The sequence below is a fragment of the Anomaloglossus baeobatrachus genome, chromosome 2 (assembly GCF_048569485.1).
Source record: "Anomaloglossus baeobatrachus isolate aAnoBae1 chromosome 2, aAnoBae1.hap1, whole genome shotgun sequence".
Taxonomy (NCBI): domain Eukaryota; kingdom Metazoa; phylum Chordata; class Amphibia; order Anura; family Aromobatidae; genus Anomaloglossus; species Anomaloglossus baeobatrachus.
The window spans coordinates 175,911,702-175,918,749 of NC_134354.1; the positions used below are offsets into that span (position 1 = coordinate 175,911,702).

The 7,048-nt window shown below is 40.5% G+C and overlaps 1 protein-coding gene across 1 annotated transcript in view; it reads right to left on the reverse strand.

Annotated features, from left to right (window-relative positions):
- MID1 (midline 1) overlaps nt 1-6,713 on the reverse strand; it is a 637,342-nt gene extending 630,629 nt beyond the window's left edge. The window contains exon 1 of the mRNA XM_075335497.1: nt 6,616-6,713. The gene's annotated coding sequence lies outside the window, so the exon portion shown is untranslated. The remainder of the gene's footprint in view (nt 1-6,615) is intronic.
- Between the last annotated feature and the right edge of the window lie 335 nt (nt 6,714-7,048).

Genomic DNA, 7,048 nt, shown 5'->3' on the forward strand with positions numbered 1-7,048 from the left:
TATCAAATGCTTTCACTTAAATGTTGCAGCCTAAGTTCATGCTCTTCATATAGTAGCAGCAGAAACACATGGTCTTGATTTTCACAAAGCTTCTAGTGCCAACCGCTGATATTCACATAATACTGAAGTAGCACAAACTCTACAACAACGTTTCGTTTGGGGTAGAAGAGAATAAATCATGTCTACTCATTTTTGTTATTAAAGAAAAACTGAATGCTGTACTGTAACTAGTATTAAGGGAATCTGTCACCAGGTTTTTGCCACCTAATATAAGAGCGGCATAATGTAGAGGCAGAGATCCTGATTCCAGCGGTGTGTCACTTACTGAGCTGCATGCTGTAGTTTTGATAAAATCACTATTTTTTTTTAAGCACAAAATTATCACTAGAGGACTAATAAACCTGCTGACATGCAGTCCTCCATATTCAGGACTTCTGTGTAACTCCGCCCTCATCACTGATTGGTAGTTTTCTGCCTATGAACAGTGTACATGTAAAGCTGTCAATAAGTGGTGTGGGTGGGTTTTTATAGAGCTCATCACTCTAAAGCTGGGTTCACACATAGCGACAACGACAACGACGTCGCTGTTACATCACCATTTTCTGTGACGTAGCAGCGACGTCCCGTCGCTGTCACTGTGTGTGACATCCAGCAATTACCCGGCCCCTGCTGTGAGGTCACCGCTCGTTGCTGAATGTCCTGCTTCATTTTTTGCTCGTTGCTCTCCCGCTGTGGAGCACACATCGCTGTGTGTGACAGCGAGAGAGCGACGAACTGAAGAGAGCAGGGAGCCGGCTTCTGACAGCCTGCGGTAAGCTGTAACCAAGGTAAATATCGGGTAACCAAGAAGCCCTTTCCTTGGTTACCCGATATTTACTTTAGTTACAGCGTCCGCAGCTCTCACGCTGCCTGTGCTGCCGGCTCCCTGCTCCCTGCACACAGCCAGAGTACACATCGGGAAATAAGAAAAGGTTTGCTTATTAACCCGATGTGTACTGTGGCTATGAGTGCAGGGAGCCAGCGCTAAGCGGTGTGCGCTTGTAACCAAGGTAAATATCGGGTAACCAGAGAAGCACTTTGGTTCGTTAGCCGATATTTACCTTAGATACCAAGCGCAGCATCGCTTCCACAGCGACGCATGTCGTTATGATCACTGCTGCATCTGCTGTGTTTGACAGCTAAGCAGCGATCATAACAGCGACTTACAAGGACGCTGTTGCGTCACAGAAAATAGTGACGTAACAGCGACGTCGTTGTCGTTGTCGCTTTGTGTGAACCCAGCTTAAGATCTAGTAGATTTGCAGCAGACAAAACAGAGATTTTATCAAAACTACAGCAAGCAGCCCAGTAAGAAATCTGGGTTTCTGGGTTCTATAGCTATACATGCTTTCAGATGAAGTAGCAAAAATATAGTGACAAATTCGCTTTCAAAGATGTAGAGAGATAAAATACAATGTTAGACTTTGTATGGAGCTTTTACAAAGCAAATTACATTTTAAGGGGTTTTTCCATTCAGATTTTTTTTATTAGCCAATATGCTCCTAAGGGATAAAACCAGCAAACCCACCAATTCTCACTCCAGCACGGGTTCTCTACCATTGATTAGGGCAGTTGTTTACAGGCTGCAATGGTGATGTCTACTGCACAAATTTCCGCTGCAGCCAATCATGTGCTATCTACTTTGGCAGAGCCACTAAGTCCAGTGAATGGATGCAGCGGTCAGGAGCGCTGTATGTGGTCCTAACATCACTCCTGAAGCCTGTAAAACTCACTGAGAGCAACGATGGAAGATCAGCACTGGATCTGAGGATGGTGACTACATTATTTTGCTTGCTACTTTTAACCCTTGGAAGTGTGTGGGCAAAAGTATATACATATATATAGATTCCCCTTTAAGCTATCCCATATACATTACAACAAATCTGTCTGAAGCCAATGATTTTGATTAAAGATCAAATGTTTATGGAAAATCCTGAGATAAAGCTATGTGATGTGAGGCTATAACATTCATTTCTATAGCCAGCTTTAGATAATAATGAACTAGAGGTGTCTGCTAAATAGCCAACGTGCTGCTATATTACTTCCTATATAAGCCCCTCCTCACTAACAGCTCACTTAGCAGCACTGCTGTGAAGACTCACATCATTCTCCTCCCAGCTTCCATATATTACAAGAAGTGTAAATTAACTTCACGATTGTGGACTCACAGCAACAACTTTACACTGAATTTTGATTTGTTAGTATAATAAAAAGAATCGACCATGTAGCTCGAGCCAAGATATCAATTCTTCAAGGTTTTTTCAATTGATATATATACTGTATATACATATAATATAGTCCCGATGAGACATTTAGCTTTGCTATATCTATATATCTTTGCTTTGGATGCACAACTAAAAGAACACCATTGACAATATATATATATATATATATATACTGTATATAGATAGATATATATATATAGTAAATATATATATATATATATATATATATATACTGTATATATACTGTATATATATATATATATATATATATACTGTATGTCATTGGGACTATATTGTGTATTAGGAATGCTCCAAGGCGTGATAACTCAATAGGTTCACTTACAGTTTTATGCAAAAACACAGATTATATGTAGTGATATTACATTAAGGTAATGACAAACGCAGCTCATTAACAGGCTCAACACTGCTACCTTATCTCTATTTCACCTGGTTTTCAACACAATACCTGTAAACTAGTAAAACAAGATAATAAATTAAACTATATCTATAGTAGATACCATATACAGTTAAGCTGGTGTCACACTAAGCGACAGCGACAACGACGTCGCTGTTACGTCACCATTTTCGGTGACGTAACAGCGACCTTGTAAGTCGCTGTTATGATCGCTGCTTAGCTGTCAAACACAGCAGAAGCAGCGATCATAACGTCGCTGTGCTACATGTACAGAGAGCAGGGAGCCGCGCTTAGCGCTGGCTCCTTGCTCTCCTAGGTACAGTACACATCGGGTTAATTAACCCGATGTGTGCTGCAGCTACATGTCACAGTGCAGAGAGCAGGGAGCCGCGCACACTGCTTAGCGCTGGCTCCTTGCTCTCCTTGCTACAGTATACATCGGGTTAATTACCCGATGCATACTGCAGCCACATGTCACAGTGCAGGAGCCGGCACTGGCAGCAAGAGCGGAGGCTGGTAACCAGCGTAAACATCGGGTAACCAGGGAAAGGTCTTCCCTTGGTTACCCGATGTTTACGCTGGTTACAGCTTACCGCAGCTGCCAGTGCCGGCTCCTGATCGCTTCATTTCGTCGCTCTCTCGCTGTCACACACAGCGATGTGTGTGTCACAGCGGGAGAGTGACGACCAAAAAATGAAGCTGGACATTCAGCAACGACCGGCGACCTCACAGCAGGGGCCAGGTCGTTGCTGGATGTCACACACAGCGACAGCGACGGGACGTCGCTGCAACGTCACAGAAAATGGTGACGTAGCAGCGACGTCGTTGTCGTCGTTGTTATGTGTGACACCAGCTTTAGGTCCAGAACTATTTGGACAGTGACACAAGTTTTGTTATTTTAGCTGTTTACAAAAACATGTTCAGAAATACAATTATATATATAATATGGGCTGAAAGTGCACACTCCCAGCTGCAATATGAGAGTTTTCACATCCAAATCGGAGAAAGGGTTTAGGAATCATAGCTCTGTAATGCATAGCCTCCTCTTTTTCAAGGGACCAAAAATAATTGGACAAGGGACTCTAAGGGCTGCAATTAACTCCCTCATTAACCTGTAATCAATGAAGTAGTTAAAAGGTCTGGGGTTGATTACAGGTGTGTGGTTTTGCATTTGGAAGCTGTTGCTGTGACATGCGGTCTAAGGAACTCTCAATTGAGGTGAAGCAGAACATCCTGAGGCTGAAAAAAAAAGAAAAAATCCATCAGAGAGATAGCAGACATGCTTGGAGTAGCAAAATCAACAGTCGGGTACATTCTGAGAAAAAAGGAATTGACTGGTGAGCTTGGGAACTCAAAAAGACCTGGGCGTCCACGGATGACAACAGTGGTGGATGATCGCCGCATACTTTCTTTGGTGAAGAAGAACCCGTTCACAACATCAACTGAAGTCCAGAACACTCTCAGTGAAGTAGGTGTATCTGTCTCTAAGTCAACAGTAAAGAGAAGACTCCATGAAAGTAAATACAAAGGGTTCACATCTAGATGCAAACCATTCATCAATTCCAAAAATAGACAGGCCAGAGTTAAATTTGCTGAAAAACACCTCATGAAGCCAGCTCATTTCTGGAAAAGTATTCTATGGACAGATGAGACAAAGATCAACCTGTACCAGAATGATGGGAAGAAAAAAGTTTGGAGAAGAAAGGGAACGGCACATGATCCAAGGCACACCACATCCTCTGTAAAATATGGTGGAGGCAACGTGATGGCATGGGCATGCATGGCTTTCAATGGCACTGGGTCACTTGTGTTTATTGATGACATAACAGCAGACAAGAGTAGCGGGATGAATTCTGAAGTGTACCGGGATATACTTTCAGCCCAGATTCAGCCAAATGCCGCAAAGTTGATCGGACGGCGCTTCATAGTACAGATGGACAATGACCCCAAGCATGCAGCCAAAGCTACCCAGGAGTTCATGAGTGCAAAAAAGTGGAACATTCTGCAATGGCCAAGTCAATCACCAGATCTTAACCCAATTGAGCACGCATTTCACTTGCTCAAATCCAGACTTAAGACGGAAAGACCCACAAACAAGCAAGATCTGAAGGCTGCGGCTGTAAAGGCCTGGCAAAGCATTAAGAAGGAGGAAACCCAGCGTTTGGTGATGTCCATGGGTTCCAGACCTAAGGCAGTGATTGCCTCCAAAGGATTCGCAACAAAATATTGAAAATAAAAATATTTTGTTTGGGTTTGGTTTATTTGTCCAATTACTTTTGACCTCCTAAAATGTGGAGTGTTTGTAAAGAAATGTGTACAATTCCTACAATTTCTATCAGATATTTTTGTTCAAACCTTCAAATTAAACGTTACAATCTGCACTTGAATTCTGTTGTAGAGATTTCATTTCAAATCCAATGTGGTGGCATGCAGAGCCCAACTCGCGAAAATTGTGTCACTGTCCAAATATTTCTGGACCTAACTGTATAATACAGTAGTATAATGTAAAATGATTTAAACAGCCAAAATTTCCTCTAAGAGATAAAAGTGAAGAAAAGCCATAGTGGATGACCAGTGCCTATGTGCAATGAGATCTGCAGTAATCAGCCAGTTCTTGATGTAGTCAATGCTGTTAAAACATTCAAATTATCACATTTTTACTAAAATCCTTAAATCTGTAAAATGAGAATTCAGGTCATGCAAGTTACTTAGGGTTAAACCTCCCCTCAAGCCTCCGCTGCTATCTCTGGAGAATCGTCCCTTATAGTAGCCTTACCTATCCATGTTTATTAATAAGACAATAGAAAACAAAGGATTACTCATCTTGGGAAATCTTACCATTATTATAAATGTATACATTCCAATAACTACAATATAATTATAATTAACCCATCAAAACCATTCTTTTCTATATAAATATTAACTTCCACATCAATTTTTCACCATTTAATAATATCACTAACTCCTTTACTTCTGACTTCTCAGTCGCATGAGTTCAGTGACGCAAATATTTATGAGAAGAAGGTAATGAAAAGGTAAAGCAAGGGTTGCTAATCACAATTGCACACAGTTTTAAATGCAACTGAAACAATCTCAGAAGAGTAGAATGTGATGTATAATATTGTATTCATTATTGGGGCCCAATATGACCATATAATCAAATGTAAGTGGCATTAAGCTTGAGCTCCACAGTCAGTCCGGTCACTGCAAAACTTAGGGCTACTTTGTCCTCTGAGTAATTTGGGGAAAAAGTAATGTAACAAAATCTAGGACCAATAGATCCCTACTTTTCGAATTTGGTGACTTGGAGCTCATTGTGGTAACAGTTGTGTCTCATCTACAAGGCCACTATACAAAGGCAATAGGGACATGACCGGAAGGTGTGACATCACTTTTACCTGCTGTGAGCACATACCATTTATTACTCCATCTTTACATTTGTGGATTAATATGAGCCTTTATATATAAATTACACAAAAAAATAGGAATAGGAATGTATATAAATATGCAGAAACATAAGCCATAAAGATTTCGCAGCTGTGATCACTTCCAGGCTACAGTGTACAAAACTATATCAGAATTTAGTATCTTAGACACGTAATACTATAAGCAATAGTTTGAATAATCAGATAATACCCCATTCTATAGTTGTCTGAATTAAACATTTGATACCAGATATCAATAGTTATTATGAATCTTTTCTATTTAGAACTTATAGTTTTATCTCTGGATTACACTTTTTAACTTAGTTTTTGGAGAGATCAGCAATCTCAGCTTTGAATATATGATAAGCAAGACATGATAATCAACAGAGAGATGCTGAAGCCATTTATAAATGATATATGAAATGTTAAGTTTCAAACCATCTCATTGAAAGCAATTCATCAGATACAATTCCTTTTCATAAAAAAAATCATATAAAAATATACTTCTTACCTTCTTCTCCATTTTCATTTCTTAGTTTCTTGTTGCTTGGAGAAATGAAAAAGAAAAGGAAGTAAGAACCCAGTGGTCCTCGAGAGTCTTGAATTTTCCTTAGGAGCCTTGAGCTTGTTTTTCAGGAATCAGCTGAGCTGAAGACAGTTTGATTCAGAGTGTAGTGTGCTCTGTCCAGCCAAGTAACCACTCCCTTTCAGGAGGGTGTGCTAGCTTGTCTCTTTCATTGAGCCTAAATCTACTTAAGCTGCCTTCATTCTCGCAGGTTTCCATATATAGGTAAGCTTGGAATGTGATCCCAGAGAAAACGTTAGCCCTGAATAGCTCGACAAGTGCCAACGGGTGCACAAGATGTTAACACAGCGATGCCTTCAGGACACGGTTTAACACAACTTGAGGGGAGAGTATGTAAAATAAGAATTACACTTGTTAC